The sequence below is a fragment of the Peromyscus eremicus genome, chromosome 9 (assembly GCF_949786415.1).
Source record: "Peromyscus eremicus chromosome 9, PerEre_H2_v1, whole genome shotgun sequence".
NCBI lineage: Eukaryota > Metazoa > Chordata > Mammalia > Rodentia > Cricetidae > Peromyscus > Peromyscus eremicus.
In genome coordinates, this window is record NC_081425.1 from 5,045,553 (window position 1) to 5,068,305 (window position 22,753).

The 22,753-nt window shown below is 39.2% G+C and overlaps 1 protein-coding gene and 1 long non-coding RNA gene across 2 annotated transcripts in view; one reads left to right on the forward strand and one right to left on the reverse strand.

Annotated features, from left to right (window-relative positions):
• Positions 1-22,753, reverse strand: part of Hs6st3 (heparan sulfate 6-O-sulfotransferase 3) — a 714,213-nt gene that overhangs the window by 94,328 nt on the left and 597,132 nt on the right. The gene's annotated exons all lie outside the window — the stretch shown is intronic.
• LOC131919139 (uncharacterized) lies at positions 13,866-15,390 on the forward strand. Its single transcript, XR_009381171.1, has 3 exons — positions 13,866-14,265; positions 14,376-14,486; positions 15,261-15,390. It is a non-coding gene; the product is annotated as an uncharacterized LOC131919139 (long non-coding RNA).

Sequence of the window (22,753 nt, forward strand, 5' to 3'; positions counted from 1 at the left end):
GTAGTTTATTGAAAGGTGGTTGTTATTATGGAGAAAAGTCAAATGGAATGAGAGTTAAAAAAGCCTTGGGGAAGTGTAGAAATGGGTGGCACATTTAAGAGTGGGTAAGGAAAAAACATTTGACATAACATATATGAGGGTTAGCTTTGACTGTCAATTGAACACAACATAGAATAACTTGGGAAACATCAGTAAGGGCTGGTCTATACTGGGTTTATCCTATGGTCATGTTTGTGAGGGATTGTCATGTTTGTGAATCGACCCAGCCCACTGTGGGCAGCCCCATCCTGTAGGCTGGGTCCTGAATGGTGTGTCAAGAAAGCTAGTAGAGTGAGCAAGTAGGCAGTATGGGTCCATTCTGTTCTCTCCACTCTTGACTGTAGAGATGATGGCATGATGCCAACAGATTCTTGGCTTTCTATCAATGATAGCTGGGGTCTCAGAGACAACCGGACTTCAGGAAACCTTCTTTTTCTGAGACCTTTAAGAAGGTCCTTCCACTCTACCTTGTTAGCCTGAACTCTCAGAACCCCTGTCATAAGGTCTGTCTCTCTGTGGCACCTGGGCTTGAACACTCTTTGGGGCCTGTGGTCATTTGAATATGAATGGACCCAAGAGTCTCATACACTGGAATGCTTGGCCCCCAGTTGGTGGAACTCTTTGGGAAGGATTATAAAGTGTGGCCTTACTGGAGAAGGTGTTTCACTCACTGGGGTTGGGCTTTGAGGTTTCAAAAGCCCATGCTAGGCCCAGCCTCTCCCTCCCCCCCCTTACCCCCCCCTCCCTGCTGCATATGGGTCAGGATGTAAAGCTACTACACCAACACCATGCCTGTCTGCTTCTTGCATGATGATCATGGACTAATAACCCTCTAAAACTGTAAGCAAGGTCCCAATTTAATGCTTTCTTCTGTAAGACTTGCCTTGGTCATGGTGTCTTTTCACAGCAATGGGACCATAACTAAGCTCTTACCATCTGCTTTCTTCCTCTGTGGCTATGGTGTTAGCTCTTCTAATAAATCCCATTCCACAAAAAGCAATCAGTCTTAGTGTCTACCCTGAGCTTCATGGCTAAGAACTTCCATAAATGACTCAGCCTGGTAGGATATGCTGGGCACTGTGTTTTAATAACAGCCTAAATAAAAGCAAAGGAGATGAACATAGGAGAGAATTGGTCATAGGATGACTAGTGGCTTGGACTGGAACGTCACAGGTGGCAAGAAAAGACTTTGAAGGCAGAGTCAGCAAGAAGAGACTGGGGCTTTCATGTGGGCTTCAAAAAGAAGTGAGAAGTGAAGATCTGAAGTCAGAGCAATGGAAAGGGTGGAGCGGCAGCACCATAGGTGCAAAGATGGAAGAAGGGAGAAGGATAAGCCCTCCACTCCCATGTTAGACACCCTGAGCTTGAGATGTTTATTAACATCAATCTGGAGATGCAGACTAGGCAGTTGGTTATATTACTACTGTGAAACTAGGGCATAGATTTGAGCTGAAGGTAGCAATTTCAATGGTGAGTAGTAATTGACACTATGAGATTAGAAGAGAATTCCGAGGTACCACCATAATAGAATCCACAGGCCCTTTTCCATAAGAGAAGCAGAAGGGAATGAGGATCCTTCAACACTAGGTGGTGAAAGAGCGCAGGAAGGAAGAGCAAAGGGACTGAGAAGGAGCATCAACACAGAGGAAGAAACCCAGAACAAAGGGACTGAGAAGGAGCATCAACACAGAGGAAGAAACCCAGAACAAAGGGACTGAGAAGGAGCATCAACACAGAGGAAGAAACCCAGAGCAAAGAGACTGAGAAGGAGCATCAACACAGAGGAAGAAACCCAGCAGGTGGTATCCTGGAGCAAAACACTTCCAGCAGGAGGCATGGCAATTGTGACTAACACTTCTAAAGGATTTCTCAAGATCTAGGTCAATAGTAATATTGATGAGAAGAGCTTTAGTGGAACAAAAACGAATTAGAATTGATTGAGGGGGAAAGAAGAGAAGAGAAAATAAGCATAGATGAACACCATTGAGTTTTGCTGAAAAGAAAACCAAGAAGAGGCACAGAAACTAAAGAAGGGTGTATGCATGAGATTTCTTAATGAGTGAGATAAAAAAGAAGCTGGTTGGAATGCTGTCCATAAGGATCTATCTAAAAGGGAAATTTTATATATATTATATATAATATATATATGGTATATAGGATACACGGTTACATATTTAAACTCAATTTCCCCCCACTTAACTAGAGCATTTCATCAAATTTATGTTTTCAGTGACCATAGGACAGAGTGTTTTAATCTTACTACTTGAAAAGAAAAACATATCTGCCATTTAAAGCATGACAGGCTATTATTATTCGAAAGACACATCCTGATTTCAGAGATGTTAAAATGCTTAATTGTTATTTTCTGAAGTGCCTCTCATGATCCATATCTCGGCAATGATTTTTCCATTCTGGTACATATAGGATCAGTCATGAAAAGCTGCAATTCTTCACTGTTCTTGGCTCCATAGCAATTTCTCTTTTAATGCCGACTTACTTATTTGCAATTAATTCATCTGTGCTACAAAACACTGCAGTACACACTCATGTATATACAACCATCTGACCACAGATGGATGGATTTGTGAGACAAGTTTCTGGAAGTGTAAATGCAGTCTTATGAATAACCACAGTAACTATGCATAAAAGCTATGACTAACTTCCACTAATGTCTAAGAATAGGGGAGGATCCATATCCTTCCCTGCACATGAAACTGACCAATGCAGTGTCTGGTAAAATGGAAGAGGAAGCAGAGTGATGCTTCCTAAAGAGTTTACATCCTAATTCACACTACCTGAGACTCCATTAACTTTCCTGGCAAAAAGAACTCTGTGACTAGATTAAAGGTTTTGAACCAGGAAGACTTTCTTGGGGTATATACTCTTGCAAGTGAAGGAAGAGACAGGGGTATGGTGAGACCGGATGTCAGCAAGACTAGATTTGATGGCTGGGTCTGCAGCTGGGAGAGGTTTACTAGCCAAAAAATGTAAGCTAATGCCTAGAAAGACATGGAAACAGATCACCACTGAGGGACAATAGATTTATTATATAACAGACCTTTTCTTCATTTCCTCATATTCTGAGATAGTCTGACTAATACAGGAGTTATCTAACATTTCATCAGAATTGTTCTTTGAAACAATTTCTTTTATAGAAATCACTCTATATAATTTTCTGTAGTCTGTTTCTTTACAAACTCCATCCTCTTTAGATATGTAGTGTGCTATGTTCGTACAAAGCAGAGAAACAGCGGTCTTCAATTTCCACTGCATTTGTATGCATTGTCAATTAATAGATTATTTTGCTTGTATTTTTCTGGATTAAGTTAGTTAACAATGTATTGTTTTCCTTCTGCCAATCAGCTATGGACTTACTTCTAATTAGTTCTATAATTTTTCAATTTGCCAGTTAATAAAAATCTATTATTCTTTTAAACATGATTTTGCTTTTCCCCTCAGAAGTTTAAACTATTTTTCTTGTTTGCCTATGAATCATTTAGTGCTTGAATGTCATTTGGAAGTCTATATTTTTGTTCCTGGCCTGTCGTCTGATGAGTTAAGAAATGGTTTTGATATTTTCTCACAGTTGTATTTTCTGTTGTTTTTATAAACTTTGAAATGTATCTTTTCACCAGACTTGAACAAAACCTGTTCTGGTTCCATTTCAGCTTTGGTGAATGGACTGAATCTTTGTTTATAGCTGATATGTCACATTCTGTAAATGTTTTGAGGACCTGAAGAATAGAATAGTCCTTGGTGTGGAAGGTAGAGGGACTGCTGTGCATGTGTAAATTAAGTCTTCCTTGTTACTCAGCTTCTCTACACACTATTATTTATTTTTTTGTAATGTGTTCCATTGATGGCTATAATAATATATTCAACTTGCTAGTTCTGTCTTATGTGTCTGACAGTTTTTATAATGAACTTTGGTGCTGAGTGATTTGGTGATTAGATATCCCCCTGGTTAGACTTTCTTCTGCCCTGTTTTGTTACTCACTGCCATCCCCTGTCTGTATTGGGCTTCACAGTCATCTGATGTCACCACTGCTGTTCTTCTTCATTTGTGCTTGCTCTGCCGGGATGCATTTGGCTATTTTGTGACTTTTCTTTGCTGATCACCTGGCTTCATAAGACTCCCTTTTCTGCAATATTGCAGGTGGCCTTTTTGTGGTCTGAGAGCCTTTCTCTTAGATGAGCCCAAACACTTCAAACCTATTTATGTGATAGAAATAATCTGTCTTGGTTCTTCTTCTGCTAATTTTACTTTTTCATCATTTGTGACCATACACAAGGAGGCAGAAGCAGAATTTCCCTTTATTGGATGCAGAGCAGCCAGGAATTTGAAGGTAGAAGGACCACTTTTACTCAGTAAGAGCGAAGATCTGGGCTCTTTTCCTTGTTTGTTCCTCAGAATACAGTGCTGCTTTATAGCCCACTATCATAATATCCTTTTTATTTTGGAATGAGTCTTTGTATTTCATGTCACTCGTATGTGTGAAGCCTTCTGTATTGTGAATATTATAACCACTGTAAGATGGGCAGCATCAGTAAGATGTGTCCTTGACACATCTCAGCCTGGGAACTTTCCAGTGTGCCTCCTGAATATCTGCACTTCCCTTCTCCTATTCTCATCCCAAACACATCAGCTCTTCTCAGATTTTTTTTTTAAATAAAAATAACTTCACCCTTAGGTATTGTGGGCACTCTGTGTTCTTTCCTTGGGGAGATTTTCACCATATATCATCATGCACACATATAGCACATTGAACCCTTATGGCAAACACTCAGATGAACGGTCCGCCATACAGCATGGGTGAAAGCCTGATGACAAACTTCCTTTGTCAGCTTAATATACTATGTTCCTAATTTGAATGAATATAAATGTCAAACCCCAGCATCCAAAATATCCCTGCAGCAGCTCAACCTTTTGGCTTTTGTGAGGAGTATCAGAGTTTGTTCTGCAGGATGCTTCTAAACTGCTAATGATTAGCACCTTAAGCCTTCAAAGCACTCATGACTCCTCATCTGAAAAAGGCACCTATTAGCAGAAGCTGCACCCGGGTGTGTGAATGAAAGGAAACAAATTTCTCCAGACACCATGCCCTGGCGAGAGAATCAAGTGGTGGGTGTGCTGTCCCTTGATCACTTGGTGCTGATGCTGCTTCAGGCATTGCTCATTTTAGTTTTGCATTAGCAAGTAATCTTATTAAAAAGATGGCCACGATAATGCTGATTGATGGAGAGGAAGCACGCCTGGTTTAAAATACTCATAATTTATAATCAACTGTGCTTTAACAATGTAAAAATGTCATTTAAAATGCTGTGTATATTTAATCTATTTCTGAGGGAGCAATTACATCTATATGAAATTCTAATGATTTGGATATAATGTTCATCAAAGGATTCTCCATTTTAATTCCAGCTCCTTCCACTTTAACAAATAGTTACTTTAATCTATAAGAACTGCATTCTTGAATACTCAATGATTATTAAATGTCAAAGTCTGGATAATGAAGGTGGGACCATGTAGAAGCAATCATAATTTTACCATTTCTCATTGACAGAAGTCTTGAAACACTGGCCAAGGAAGGGAGTCCATAGAGGAGCTGGGAAGAAATGATCTTTCATTTCTCCTTGCAGTAATGGTTGTACAGCATCTCCCAAAAATCTACAGCATGCTCACAAATATCTTCAACTGTTGCCATGTATTGGTCAAAGGGCCAAAGACTGCTAGGTATATGTGGAGATGACAGATCTGGTCCATGTTCTCGTGGAATTATCATCATAAGGAAGTGGACAGGTCACACATAAGTAGTTGGTTTGGATTTTATTTCAAATTCAATTAGATGTTACTTCACGGTACAGACAATGCAGTACCTTGCTAATGTGGGAATTAGTTGCAGGATTTATGACCTGAAGCAGGGACATTTCAAATCCACATTAATGGCTCAAGATAGTATTGTGGTGGCACTTGGTTGACTTGAGATATAATATTGATATGGTGAGAGTGGCATTAGTTATAGTTTATTGGATTCAGTTGAGAAACAAAGCCAGTCAAATGTCTTTCCTATATTTCTACAGCAAAGACACAGAGAGAACCATTTTTTATTACCAAAAAAACAGGGAAGTAATTGTGCCACGGCAAGAGGACACCCAGGTTCGTATCATCTATGACGTCTGTGTACTTTCATATTGTTACATACAGTCATGATAATTCCATTAGTGAAGAAACCCTCCTATGAATTTGATGGAGTTACCAAGACATCCTTCAACATGATTAATATTAAGGTTAGTATAGAATATATACACTTGTAAATGTGTTGACTTATTTTATTATATAGCATCACCCAGGTTGAGATGAACTTTAAAATACAAGATGAAACACAGAACCTTTAAGTGCATACTGTCTCCAATCTGTAATAGTTTGATTTATGATTTTTTTCAGCTTCTTGAGGTGGCAAAACACTGTTCATTTTGTGTAACCTGTACTTCACATTTGGAACTTTAATATTTCCCAAGGTAGCAATATGTGTGTGATACTGTCTCTCATGGACCTGGACAGAAGCAGTGACCCCCAGATGCTAGACCATCTCTTCATAGTGACAGTCCATATGGGGCACACTGAAAAGTGCTGTATTGTTAAAATATGTGGGATTTGGTACATTAACTACATTTTTGACTTACATCCTCAACTAGTGAGATGTATCCCAATTGTAGTTTAGGCAACATCTGTATCTAACAAAACTAGAGAACGTGGCTAACCTGCTTGTAAGTATCTGTCCTCTAGGGCTGGTGAGATGTCTCAGTGAGTAAAGTGCTTGACAATTAAGCTGATGCATAAGTCTGATGTTCCAAACGTCGTGAAGCAGGAAAGAGAGAACCAACTCCATAAGTTCCCCTCTGATTCACAAATGTGCACCATTACATACTCATATCTCCCTACAGCACATGTCTCCCACACACATGCACACAGTAATAATAAAGAATTTATTTAATAAAGACTCATATTTATTTGTATATTTATTTATTTGAGTGAGGAGGACCAACCATAACAGGATAAAGCTAAGTTTGACCTGGTGAACTAATTTAATTCTAGTGATTTTTATCTAATGCTTATTATGCACAAGACACTTTTCTGGTTCTAAAAACCCAATCATAAAGTTAATTTTAAATGGGTGGTTATGAGACACATTTGGGGAATTGAGTTGGGCTTGATAAATCCTAAGAAAACATTGAAATAAAGGGCACTGAGTTGAAATGAAAGACGACTAGAAAGGAGCCTGGGGAATGAATGTCAGACTTAGTTCGAACCACTTCTTTATTAATGATCCGGAAGAAAAGCTACCATTAGTGAAATTTCCACACGATTCTAAACAGGGAATTGTCAAGCTCATCAGTGAGAACAAAGATGATAATATTATGAGCAAAAGCAGTAACAGCAGGAAGCAAAGGTCAGGATACATAAAGGATACAATTTCATAAAATTCCATTCTTAAAAGTCATTGTATTCCACATTAAGAATAAAAACTCAAAAATAAACTAATGCTGCCCAAGTTGATTATATACTAGAGATAAACTTGTAAAATAATAAAATCTAACCAAAGCGTATTACATATGTAGAAAATGAAGAATTGCTCAGAAATATCCTTTTATTATGCAATGTTGCCCTAAGAAGAGATAACTAAAGGCTGCCTTGGGATTTGCTCCTAAATCATGTTCTGTTTCTCATGGGAGGTGACTCGTCTTGTAAGGTGAGGTCTGTATTACTCAGCAAAAGGAGAAAATACACAGTTTGCTAACTGGCACACTTAGGGCTCTTTCCTTCTCTTCCCCACCTATATCAAGCAGAGGAAACAGATTACCACTGTCATTCATTCAGTTAGAAGTCAAATGGAAGAAGGAACTTTCTTTAACAGTCCCAGGAAGAAAACTGTGTCCTCCTCCAGAACAAGATTATTTTATTTGCATGCGCTGAGATATGTAGAACCAATCAAAATCGTGATTATTGAGGTGCTGTACATTCGCTGGGCTCTCCAATAACACTTCAAATGTTTGATAAGAACAGTGACAAAGGAAGGTGATGTACAATCCTTCTATTCCTGAAAGATCTACCTATTAAGTTAATGCTTTGATGAGCATAACATCTAGAAAGTGACTCAAGTAACCAGTTGATAGAACACAGTGTTCAGTAGAGAATGCCAAGTTTTAATAAATAGCATTTCCTTTATAAATATTTAAAGCATCCCCTGAATTACGTTTAATACCAATACTATATTTTGAGAAGTCAGAATGAAGCCATAAAAAACCCCTTGATGTAGAAGACCCAAATTCTAGACATGCATCTGACACTAATCAGGTAAATATTAGACTTCTCTGTTCATTCAGTAAATATTTATTGAGCACCGAGTAGAAGTGACTTCTCTCTTTTCTGAACTTTTTATTTACAATAAAAGTATACCTCACCTAAATATCTTGTGGTTTTGATATTCATATGCAATACTTTCTACAATATATAACAATAAAAGTGTACCTCACTTAAATATCTTGTGTTTTTGATATTCATATGCAATGCTTCCTACATTATTTTATGCTATTATTTAATGAATTTATATTGAGCAGAAACATTTTGCCAAGCAGCATGGTGGGTGGGCAATGTCACTGCTGTCCAAATGCTTGGAGCCAGTGGACAGACTAGAAAGTAGAGAATTATAGCCAGTGTAGCTAGAATTAAAAAGAGAATGTGGCAGAGTTGTAGGAAATGTATCAAGGGATGCCTAATACAAACGTGAACAGCTAGAGAGAATCCTGGGGCAATAACGGCTGAGCTGAAATTTGGACAATGTATAGGAACCCGTCAGAGGAGTGATGTGGGCTGTGCAAGTACTCTAGGGGAAAGATGGGAGGGAGTGATGGCGTCCTGGGAACAAGAAAGAAGGAAAATCTACAGAGACTGCCTGGGATCAAACTGAGAAGTGACCTAGCCAGGAGGTCATGGTAAGACAAGGTGAAGACTGCCTTGGACTTCTCAAGCTAAGCTGGTTAGGGGTCCTTTCCTGAGAGCTGCTTTTTTTCTTTTTTTCTTTTTTTGAGGGAAGGGGATGGTTGTTGACAGGGGCACAAATTGAAAATGGAATGTTCATATATTTTTTCTTTTATTAAAAATGGATTCGTTTCCTACAATATATTCTGATTTTGTTTTTCTCCCTCAGTTCATCTCAGTACCTTCCAGTTCCCCTACAGTCTGGATCTAAACACTTTCCATCTCTCATAAAAAAAAATAAACAGGCATCTAAGAAATAATAATAAAATAAATTATTTAGCTTCACAATGAACATTTTAGCTTTGTTGTAGAGAGCAGACTGGAGAAAGAACACTGAAAGCCAGTATAGCCATCTGGGTGAAAAGCCATGGTGAGTTTGTCTAGCACATTGGTGTTCTGAGTCTCACTGTTAACCCACATGACCGTTCTTCATCAGAGTGAACGCATGTTGCAGATTTCCTATGTGCCAGTGCTGTGATAAATACTCCCGTGACTCTTCTGTGTTATTCATAATAAGCTTAGAACAGGATACCATGTGATATATGACAAATGAGAGAGACGAAAAGAATGGAGGGTTGCTCACGGCATACGATGTAAATGAGAAGATGAATAGTAATCATGAATACTTAAATACACTTTAAAGCCCCTTGCTACAGCCAATAAAACATCGTTAAAACTAAGTCATACTCAAGGCAAAATGACCCATTGACAACAGGATCTCATTTCAAGGAAAGTTGAAGGAAGAAGGCATGAGGCATATTCTGTCAGACAACAGTGTTCAACACACAGGGAAGAAAAAGTAAAGCTATTTTTATTCACAGATGACATCATTATGCAGATAATTCAACAAGTTCTCCAACAAGAAATATGAGAATAATTGAGTTTGGTGGAGCTATATGATAAAAAGCATATATTCAAAATTGTATTACAACTCACATATTAGCAATAAACACATGGATTTGAAATTGAAAACTTTACCCATCTATAATATTGAAACTATGCCATACTTGGACATAAATCTTAGCAAATTAATGCAAGGTCTATATGCTGAATACTGCAAGATGTCTGAGAGAAATTAAATGGAATCTATGACATGTTGGTGGATTGGAAGAGCCTCACTACAATTAAATGTTCTCCAAGTAATCTATAGATTTTACAAAATGCCAGTCAAACTCTTCAAGACTTCTGAAGAAATTCTAATGGGCTTATAAATTTTATGTAGAAATTTAATGGACTTAGAACAGTCAGAAAAATTTCAACCCAGAATATCAGATATTTGTTGTGGAGTATAGGTTACACTGTGAACCCTGAGATTGTGTTATCTAAATAAAAACCTGAGGTCAGGAGGAAGAGCCAGCCCCTAGTTGACAGGAAGTAACCATAGAGGGTAAAGAGGGAGGCAAGAAGGTGGATAGAGAAACACACAGGAAGTAAAAGGGAGGGACGCAGAGTTTGGCAGTTCCTTTTTGATTGGAATGGTGGAAAAAGATCTCGTTTTCTAAGATGTTGGCTAAGGAGGAAAGTCAGCTAGTTGCTCCTCAACCTCGCCCAGATTTTCGCCGCAGACTCTGACTCCCAAGTCCTTACTGATAATATCATAAAATATAAATTTAAGTGAAAACAACAGATAATGAAAAATCACCATTACCTGAATTAGATACAAAATTTTAATAGTTCAACCAGTAAAGGACAGCTTGTGGGGCCCAGGACAGCTTGGCCACACTGCTGCCATGACAGGCTTAATAAAAACCAGCTAAAAAGTAGGCCTGAGTTTCAGTTTACTGGCAGGCAGCACCCGGATCCAGAAAAAAGCCATAATCTGACATCACCCAGGGATGGGCCAACTCTAAGGGGAAGTGGCAGGGTCCTGACCCTGGAAATCCCTTCCTCCCAACCTCTACTAGGATAAAAACCCCACCCTGTCTGTGCTTTCTGCCCTCACCGCTGCATCGGACAGATGATGGCGAGTCCTAGCCTGACCTTGAAATAAAGGCTCTTTGCTTTTGCATACAGATTTGGTCTCCACGGTAGTCTTTTGGGGGTCCCTGTGATCTGAGCATAACAGATTTTTGGCATAAAAGTAGAGAAACACATTTAAAGGACTCTCTCTCTCTCTCTCTCTCTCTCTCTCTCTCTCTCTCTCTCTCTCTCTCTCTCTCAATAGAGCCACCTCTTTCTTTCTCTATAATCTTAAGTACACACACATAAAAGAAAGAGAATTTAGTGGATAATTGTCTTCCAAAGAAAGAGTTTGGAAACTAAAATGAAAAATTTTAGTTATTTCTATATAAAAAATAACAAAATCCAGTAAATAAATGTTTATATTTAATTAACCAAAACAATAACTTAAAAAAGGACATGTAACCAGAAGACAAAAAAAATTCAAAATTCAGTAATACTAAATAGCTCAGTAAAATACAGACAAAAGCTTTGAAGAGAAATGTTACTAAGAGAACTTTACTAAGTTAATAGAAAATATACATTTGAGAAGACAGTAGGCAATGTGGGTCAAGACCCACACTATCTGGGAGGCCAGGAACTGGAAGTTTAATGGCCCAGAGACTTCAAATAAGACCGACAAAAAAAGTAAGTGAAATGATCCCTAATATTCTGCTATAGTCATAGGATTAGGGTGTAGTGCAATAGTCAGGAGAGAGGCTTCCTCTATCAGTGATGGGAGCAGATACAGAGACCCACAGCCAAACATTTAAGCTTAGGGAACCATGGGGAAGAAGGGGAGGAAGCATTGTAGGAGCCAGAAGGTTCGAGGACACCAGGAGACCATGGCCCACAGAACCAACTAAGCAGGGCTCATAGGGCTCACAGAGCCTGAAGTGACAATCTGGGAGTCTGCGTGGGTCTGTGCTTGCTTCCCTGCATACATGCTGTGGTTCTTTAGCCTTTAGGAGTTTTTCTGGACTCCTAACAGTGGGAGTGGGGGTGTCTCTGATTCTTTTGCCTGTTTATGGGACCCATTTCCTCTTCCTGGGTTGCCTTATCCAGTTCAGCCTTGATAAGAGGGTGTATGCCTTGTCTTATTGCATCTTGCTATGCAGGTTGGTGTCACTGGGAGGCCTGTTCTATCCTAAAGGGAAACAGAGGAGCAGTGGATCTGGGTGAGAGGATAGGTGGGGGATATTAGGAAGAGGGTAAGGAGGGAAGGGAGGGGAGGCTGTGGTTGTGAAGTATTGTATGAGAGAAGAAAAGAAAAGAAAAAAGGAACAGACTTTAAATTTTACATGTACACTGGGCAAGCAAATCAACACAGGCAGACACCACTGCCAATCTGAGAAAGACTGCAGAATTCAGTATTAAGTACTGAGTATGGCACCTTGCAGAAACGGTTCTCATGTACTGGGACAGACCACAGTGCAGCCACTTGGGAAGACTCTTTAATGTATAATCCAGCATATTCCAGAATACGCACTCAGGAAAAATAAAGTTGTATATGCATGTATGATCTCTACACCAGTGCTCCTAGCAGTTTTATTGGAAGATATACAAACTGGAAATAATTAGATTGCTCACTACAAGGTGGATGGATAAAGCATAGTTCATCTACAGAGTAAAATACTATGAGGCAATAAATATACTATTTATCCCCTCAAATATGGACAAGCCACCAAATAATGATACAGAGTGCTAGAATCCAGATGGAAGGAAAGTCCCAACAGTATCTATTTTATGATTGTATTCATATAATACTCTTCCACTTTGAAACTAACCTATAGTCGGACAGAGGAAATCAGTTGCCTGCATGCAGTGGCAGAGGGAAGCCAATGAAAAATTATGAATGGTCATGGAAGAATTTGGGGACAGCAGATGTGTCCTCTGTGTCCATGTGGTTATGGCTTTCTTGGTCACACATTTGTCAATACTTACCAAACGGCACACTTTAAATGTGTGGAGGTATGGCACTTACACTCTGAGAAAGCTTACGGTCTAACCAAAAGTGCCCTGTTTAATTCTCACCACCCACCCCCCAGTATCAATGTATGTCAGTGTTATTTAGACCAATGTGTATCTGCTCCTTGAAACTTGGAAACGTTTTGTATGTTTTTAGGTGCCCATATATTATAAGCTACTATTTATGTGTTCTAAGTGTTCATGAATGTTAACATAATACACACACGGACTTGTACAGAAACTCTCTCTGGAGTGTCGTGAAGGGGGCATGAGCTTCACATTTGAAATGGAGGATCTGGCTGGGGAAAGCCAATGATCTCTAGAGGGAAATAAAGCACTTGAGAAAAACATTCTCTAAAATTAAAGAGGTGAAAGAAGAGAAGGGAGGGGAGTGGAGGGGTGACAGGGGAGTCTGAGGTGGGGGAGGGGAAGAAATGAAAGGAGCTGAAAGAAAGCCTAGTAAGTATTTTGCAATGTTTTTTTTTTTATATTTCATCAAAAAAGTTCTGTAATCATAAAATAGGAATTAAAGGAATTTGAGATGAGACCATTAAAATGATCTTGAAGTGGTTCAGGGAATGAAAGCAGGATAACACAGAAATGTCATGTAAAAATGCCTCCTAGAACCACTCGCTGGCTAAACCAAGATGAGGTTGAAGGTGCAGAGAAAGAGGGCCCATGCCCTGCTGGGAAGGTGCAAGGGGAGCCGGCCAACCCCATCCGGGCTGTGGGCTCACAGGTCTCTAATCTGAAAATCCAAATGAGAAGGCTCAGAGGATCTTCGAAGAATTTACAGGTGCCAATAAAAGGTGCTCTGTGAGGTGGAAAGTAAGAGAACCAACATGAACTGAAAGTTCTATCGCTTAGAATTAGGTGCAGCTGAAAGCACCAAGAAAATGTGCAATAACAATGGCTTAGCAAGATGGATTTCTGCTGATTCTTCAACTCAAAAGCAAAACAAAACCAGACTCAGGCTGTGCAGGGCCAGAGGGGGCTCCCCAGAACAGGCACTGGGCTGCACACACTTCTTCTGCCTGTCATTCCATCAGGGTCAGGGACGAAGCCCTCCACACACTCCTCATGTGTGTGCACCTGAATGTCTGCAGGAGAGCTGCAAGGGACCGAGGAGAGATGAAGAAGCAAAAGGAAAAGCAGAGGTTCCATGTCCACTGTTTTCTTGGAGTAAAACTTCTACCCTCGTGTTACCGGCCCTGATATGGGTACTGATCGTTCTAGGTCTCAGTTGCCTTTTCTGCTGTGATGAAGATACCCTGCAAAAGGTTTGTCTTAACTCACAGTTCTGGTGGCCAAGGCTGGAGACAGTCACGCTGCATCCACAGTCAAGACTCCAGTACCAGGGTGCTTGTGCTTAATCCCTCTTTTCTTTCAGCCCTGGGCCCAGCTCTTGAAATAGTACACCACATTCACGGCAAGTCTTCCCACCTCAGTTAACCCAGTGACAGAAATCTCCCACAGAGATATCCAGAAACCCCCATTCCAGGTAATTCTAGATTTTGTTAAGTTGACAATACTAACCGCCATACCCTAACTTCAAGGACATCGTGGGAACTGGCATATGCCATGCTGGAACACACCACAGCATGGCTGGGACAGAGAAAGGAGGGCACCAAAGACACTGGGAAAACAATTAGCATTCATCTCAACAAGTGCCTTTTGGCTAAGAACCTTTGTGCTCACATTATATTCTAATCTTCATTCACATCCTGCAAGACAGACAGTCGGTAGTCCCAGTTTCAGAATGTGATAAAAAGAGTTCCCAAGAATTCAGGTAAATTATTGAAAGTCACAGCAGGATTAAAGTGTAGTTCTTCCTGGACCCAAAACCTGTGTCCTCTTCACCGTCCCAAAAAGAAATAATAAGAACCAAGGCCCCAAAGGAGAAATGTTCTTAAAGAAAGCATAGGTATGCATGTCAAAAGGAGGCAGGACATCTGAGCAGAATACTTCATGAAGAAGAGCAGAGTGAACTGACAATTGTGTGAGGTTGTGTTTTCAATGAGAAAGTGAGAAACAATGTCTGTGGGACAGTTTTAGCTTCTGCTACTGAACACTTGGACCTTTAACATTTAGTTTATATGAATTTTATAAGATATATTTTCTATATCACCAGGTCCTTAGCTAGTATGCAGTGTCCCTAAACTGAAGACTAAAACTTTTTCCTAACTAATTTATTGGCAAAGATGAATTAAATTGAGCTGAGACTATATTTATTATTCAAGACATTTTATCTTACTATTCATAAATTCCATTGCAGTGGCATTAATGAACTCCACCACTGAGATGTCATCCAACACCAGGCTGCTATGGAAAGGACTCAGGATGCTTAGTGTTGTCTTTAAATTTTTGAGACTTTTGTCTAAGAAATATATCCATCTTTAACATTTCCAATGAGGTAATGTAGTCTATAGATAAGTATTTCTGTTGTTGATAATAAATAAGGTCATATCCCTGGCGAGGTTTGGAGACATCCTGACAAATTGGAATATAGAACAGAGAACTATTAGTCCGTGGCCAAACTGACTCACTTACCTTTATCTCAGAAGCCAATACACAAGCTGTGTTTTCTTTCTGTAAAAAGAATGTCTGTTAAATACCCTGGCTATACATTTTTAGGAATTATTGTTAGGTTAATATTGTGATTTATGCAATCATTCCGATGAGCTCCTTTCAATTTGGCAAAGAGAAACTCTCCCTCACTTTATGTATGGGAAATCCCTTCCTTGGCCCTGGGTAACTTATGATGTGTTCTCATTGGTAAGACAAATTCTATAGAAGGCTGAAGGGTTTGATGATCCATGACTGAATATTAAAACCTGTGCATGCCAAAAACCCAGAGCCACAAGACTTCATTTTATCATGGTTTTCGATGCTCGAGTGGCCTGTGACTGGAAGAAAAAGCAGGAAGGAGAAGAAATGCAAAGACACAGAGGAGCAAAAATGTCCAGTTTGATATATGGAACCTTCAAAGACACACTCCAAATTTGTTAGCACCTTGTCAGGGAGGAAGGGCGAGAGGGTAGGAAGGAGTGGAAAGGGATGAAGGAGAAGGAAGGGGATGGATGGAGAGAGAGAAAAAGAGTGGGAGATACTAAACCCTTTCTCCCTTCCTTCCTTTCTTCCTTTCTCCCTTCCTTCCTTCTTTTCTTCCTTCCTTCCCTCCTTCCTTCTTCCCTTCCTCCCTTCCTTCTTTCTTTTTCTCCCAAGACTGGATTTTATGCATCCCAGGAGGCTTGCCTGGAATTTGCCATCTTCCAGCTTCAGCCTCCTGAGTTCTGGGATGACAAGTGTGTGTTACCACATCCAGTTGACAGCACCTCCTTTAGCTAGAGGAGATACAGCAGCTTGGGAAATCACAAACACCGAGCAGATGGAATGCAAAGGCAAGATGGAGACGGAGCCCAGGAGTGCCTGAGAGAGTAGGGATCCTATAGCATTCAGGTACAAGGTTATTCTTGTTCTGAGCTTAGCTCAGAGCGTCTCCAGAGCAACTCAGCAGAAGGCGGATTCACAGTCATAGAAAAAGTCAAGGTGCTAAATTATTTAGCTACATTTTCTTTAGTCCTGTGAGTGAGAGCACCATAAACCTGCAGGAAGACTGATTCACCAAAAAAAGCTGAGTGTGGATCTCGTAATGTAAAACAGTAATTATGCTGGCTGTTGCTCATTTTAAAGTCTAAGCAAGCTGGCTTTAATAAACCACAAACCACATATCACCAATGCTCTCCTTTTTATTACAATAAAATACCACTTTCAAGATTGTAATTGCTTTATAGACCTGGAAGTAGAATGTTCATGAGATTATTTCTACAGGGTTCACATATTTATGAAAATCCAATAATTTTAAAGTCAAAACACAAACATAATGAACAGAAAAAAAATAAAGAAACCTGTCTTGTTTTTCTAGTTGTCTTTAAACCATGAATGGATGCTGGTGCCACTTTTATTGGCTTCTTGAAGTAGGAGTTTGCTCTCTGATGTCCAAGAGAATATTTTGAAAAGAAATTTGCTTAGAATATTTCTATAGTAGCAATTTCCTTCATAAAGGCACAGCTAACTAAAGCATTTAGTGTTTTACGAAAGCTTCTTTATTTAAGGTAAAATGCTATAGGTGGGAGGAGACGAAACAGTAAAAAGTGAAAGAGGAAAGGGCACAGAAAGATGAAAAATGGAAAACAGTAGTTGACCTAACATAGACAGTGATTACACTGATCTGTTCACTCACTCTCCAATTTCACACATTTTAATTCATGTCTCTTCTACCCTCATTCTTATTATTTGGAAGTTAGACTAGTCATTATTTAGATAATTTCTAGATTAACTCCTACAGGCAGTTCAGCACATCAACCAGACTAAACATGTATTTTACAAGGCTGGATATTGTTCAGGGGTTCACACTTATAATCTTTATTTTATATTCAATCACTGAACACTCCAGCTATTGTGATGAACTGTCTAAATTGAAATTGGTAGTTACAGAAGTCAGCATCCAATTTATTTTTTGACCTTTTCCCCCACTGGTCCTATCATATAGGAAAGAATATCTTGACTGTTGCTGGAAAGGAATCACAGTTTGTAGCAGTTCTTTACCAGCATGTTGGCATGTCTTGTAATCTCAGGATGCTCTTCAATTAAAAAGCTGCCATGTAAGGAGAGCGTTGATCTGAGGGCTGCATGCAAATGGCTTGACCTGGCATTTATTTATAGAACTAATAGGTCACCCCAGGAGATAAGGTTTCAAGAAACAGCTAGCTACACTCATGGCATTAAATATGATGAGGGTGATAAACACTAAATAAGTTGGCAAATTAGGTAGTAATCATTGTGATAATGTTTCTGAGTGTGTAGCTAGGACAATAGTTTAGACTAGGGTGTTCAGACAATATCCATGGCTGTGCATTATGAGGTGTGGCTGGAAGACAGGACAACAGAAATCCCAAGAGCTAAGTCAGGAGCCTGAGATGGGAGCTCTAATGAGTAGTAGGTTTGCTATTACTGTTTCAGTTTGAAAGACAGGGAGAGGCCAGCATGGTGATTCCTGACATATGAAGATCTAGAATTGCATATCTCTGAGCATTTTCTTAACTTTTATATACTTAAATGGTATGTGAAAAATGAATGAACTTTGCCCACAAATGTGTGGAAGTGCTAAGTACCTTTGTGGGATCCTATGTTATCCTTCCACGGGAGTTTTTAGGGACACATATCAGCTTTATTTTGCCATTTCCAGCTTGACACCAGGAGAGTTTGGCACCATTTCTGAATGCCAATTTCCTTGGGAGATGAAAGCAGCCATGGGTCCCACCTTATGGAACTGTGAGAGAAAAATGAAATTATCCAGGAAAGGCTCCTTGCACAGTACTTACTGGGTGCCATACAACACACCATGTGGCATCATCTCCTCATCTAGTCTTTCTTTGCCCCGAGGGAATGTAGGAATAAGGGTGCACATGTGCACAGCCATGTGGAGATTAAGTTCCATTATCTCTGTGAAGGTGTAGGCTCAAAGTACATCAAGAAGAAATCCAGTTAGAAAACACATGAGAAATTTGGTACTTCATACCCACTTCAGACCACTATTTATTCTCTCCAGAACTTGCTCCCTCAGAGAGAGTAAACCATCAACAACAGAAGAGCCATTATGCTACCCATTTGCCTACCTGTGCACAAAATATCCTTCATGCAAGCGGGCAGCAGAATCATGTGATCTACCAGAGCCCTGTTCTATAAAACCATGCTGTGTCCTCTTTTTGACATCATCTCTTTTTGATTTATGGCTTTACAAATCGACCACTCACAAATTATTTCTGGATGATCCCTGACATCCCAGACATCCTAGGATTCCGTGTTCTTGTGCTACTATGTTCTGCATATCTTTCCATCTGAGCCCCACATTTCATGATTTTTTTTTATTCACTGAAGGACCAGGTTGTCAGCCTCTCTAAAGGAGATGGTGGTACCACAAGTACCCTTCTGTCCAGGCTGGATCAGGTTCCCAGGCTTTTCGGTTAATGCTTGCTCTTACGTTAAGCCCGTACACCTCCACTAGCAGTGAAAAGCAGGAGCATTTGTTATTGCTGCTCATGCTTTCCTTCCTTTTTCATTCTGGTTTCACTCTATTCCTAGTTAAAAGTCTGAATAGAAATAAAATAATCAAGACAGTAGTTAATTTTAGAGAGCAGATGGATAGAGGGAGGGAGGAGATGACAGATGGATGAGAGATAGATGAGAGATAGATAGATAGATAGATAGATAGATAGATAGATAGATAGATGGTAGATAGATAGATAGATAGATAGATAGATAGATAGATAGATAGATAGATAAGATAAATAGCTGGATAGAGTACCATCAACATTTTTCATCAGATAAAATCATGAAGTTGGTGACATGAGACTGAATGATCATCTGATGGTGAGTCTGGATCAAACACAGCATCTTGCTTATTGTTGGCGATAGGATGTAAGTTGCCTCATAAATGTCATTTAGCTTCCCAGACATTTCTTTTTCTTGTGCCTTAGATTGCTACGGGAAAACTTTATTTATCTATTCATATAAATCCCTTCTTAAAAGTTATTAGCCTGAACTGACCTACTCTGGCGATAGGATGGCCAAACACCCTAACTGTCGTGCTAGAAACCTCATCCAATGACTGAGGGAAGCAGATGCAGAGATCCATGGCCAGGCCCCAGGTGGAGCTCCAGGAGACCAATTGGTGAGAAAGAAGAGGGTTTGTATGAGCGAGAATTGTTGAGACCAAGATTAAAAAAAGCACAGGGACTAATTAGCCAAACTAATGGAAACACATGAACTATGAACCAATAGCTGAGGAGCCCCCAACTGGATCAGGCCCTCTGGATAAGTGAGACAGTTGATTAACTTGATCTGTTTGGGAGGCATCCAGGCACTGGGACCGGGACATGTCCTCAGTGCATGAGCTGGCTGTTTGGAACCTGGGGCGTATACAGGGACACTTGGCTCAGCCTGGGAGGAGGGGACTGAACCTGCCTGGACTGAATCTACCAGGTTGAACTCAATCCCCAGGGGAGTCTTTGCCCTGGAGGAGATGGGAATGGGGGGTGGGCTGGGGGGAAAGGCGGGGGGGGGGAGGGGGAGAACAAGGGAATCTGTGGCTGATACGTTAAATTAAATTAAATTATAAAATTTGAAAAAAAGTTATTAGCCCATGATTTCAAACTATCTGTAGAATGTTTTCTATAATAGAAAATTTGAAAAAATGTGAGAAGATAATAATGTATGTAATACAAGAAATAATGAATTAAAATTTGTGGAAAAAACATAGTATGAGAAATACAGAATAAAAACAGAATTTCCTCCATGGATTGGTTGACACTACACCAAATAATCACAATTCTATAGACTTTCCTTACCGATCTTTGCTCTTTTAGAATCACCTCAGAGATAAAGCACAGATTTCATTTTTATTATGGAACCTGATGCACATGTTATCAGTTTGAATAATATAAAAACACAGAAGGCTCCAAGGTGAGAGGGAACAGAAGCCAAGGAAGCAGTGAGATGCTCTGAATTAAAAAGGAAAGGAGCAAAGTATGAATTCTATGTATAATTGATAGAGCAGGAAATTAAGATTTCAATACAAATGGTTCTAAAAACTTGACATAAATCAAGGAAGAAGCTAAAAAATACTCTATATAATTATCTGTTTAAAAATTGCTGAGGGGAGGCAGAAGTGGTCAATGTGAGCACAACTCTCAACTGTTATCACGAGAAACAGATAATCATTCAGTTAGTGGGATATTCACCTCCACTCGAGACAGAGCAGGGAGATGCTTGTGGAAGAAGTAGCTGATGGTGGTAAGAGTGGCCACCTCGAGGAGGTAGAAGGAATGAAAAATAAGTCTGTTGTTTCTTTAAGTTAGAAATATTTGAAGAAATTTTAAAATCAAAGATAACTCCATAAGATATTGAAATACACTCTGATGTTTCAAATTAGGAATTTTGCCATATTTTATGCAATTTTCTTAATTAAAAACATTTTTTCTCAGATTTTTGTACTTCTTATGTTTGTGGGTATGTGTGTGCTCATATGTGGGTGAATGTGTGTGTGTGCAGCATCCACTAAATTTGTGTGCATGTGCATGTAGAGAAGCCCTTGGATGTTACAATCCAGTGTGTTCATATCGGTTTTGAAGTCAGGGTTTCTTACTTTGCTCATAGAATCTGCCTGTCTTTACCTCCCCAGTCCTGCGATTACAAGCATGACATATCACACTTGGCTTTCTACACATTCATCCTATAGATTGAACTCAGATCGTCATAATTGCATAGTAGTAACAACTGGCTGAGCTGCCTCTAGAGTCCATGGTTTTAGACAGGGTCTCACAGTTGGTATTAGCCAAAGAAAACCTCAAATTCCTGATCTGCTTCTACTGCTCCAGTGCTGGGATTACAGGCATGCACACACTCATATGGCACTGGCGAGTGAACCCAGGACTTGGTGTCTAGTTGGCAAGCATCCTATAAACTAAGCTATATACCATCCCCAAATATTCTTTTTAGCTTAGAAAAGGTAAAACACAATTGAAGAAGACAATGTACATCACTAACCCATCCTGGGCCCATCACCCCTTGGAGTAATAACTACTTTTATGCTGTTGTTTGTTTCCTTGAATTTTTTCCTTTCATGGGTATATAAATTATAATTCCATGACTTCTATGTTTGCATAGTCAACATGATCATCTATTTCTTTATCATTATTTCTTTAATATTTAACCATATCTATCTATCTATCTCTCTCTCTATATATAGATATAGATAGATAGATAGATAGATAGATAGATAGATAGATAGATAGATAGATAGATAATTCTAGACTTTTGTTTGGCTATTTAGTACACATTTTGGGATCAATGTATTTATTAATCCTTCTATTAAAGGACAGTTGTGCTGTTTCCAACACTCACTATTCTAAGCAGCCATATCCGGACACATAATTGTCAGTCTTGATATACATGTGCAAATGTTTTATACCAGCTCATAATTTTTTTCCTTCTTTCCCCAACCACCTTTAAAAGAAGACATTCATGTTTATGGCATAATTATTCACAATAGTGGTATGGATAGGGGAATAATTCTAAATATTAGTCATTGTAAATAAAGAAAATGAGCTACACATATGTAAGGAAATACCGTTCAGCTATTAAGGGATGAAATTGTGTCATATGTAACAACATGGGTGAATGTGCAACACACTATATTAAGTGAAACAAGCTAAGCACAAGAGGCAAATGCCATGTTATCTTGCTCATATATGAAGTCTAAAAATTTCCATGTCATAAAAGTTGAAAGTAGAACAGAAGTTTTAGGGGCTGGAGGATGTGAGTAGTAGTTTCCAGATATCATATTGCAGTAGGCAGGAAATTCTGCTGTCTATGAATCAGTAGAACGAGTACAGTTTGTCGTAGTTACTATAGATTTAAAATTAGCAAATAGAGAATTCTGAATTTACTCTCAAGAAAAAAAAGATCAAACTTTAAGATGACAGATGTGTTAATTAATCTGTGTACTACATAAAATGAATGATCGTTATGTCTCAAAAGAGACATTTTGACATTATGAATCTTAGTGGAAATACATATTTGTAGGAAATATTCTTTTTAAAGTTTGAAAACTTTATATGTGAGTACTATATTTACATCTTTTCTATCCCGCCTTCTTCTTCCTCCAACTCTTTCTGCTACACCCTCTCAAACATTTGACTTCTTCCA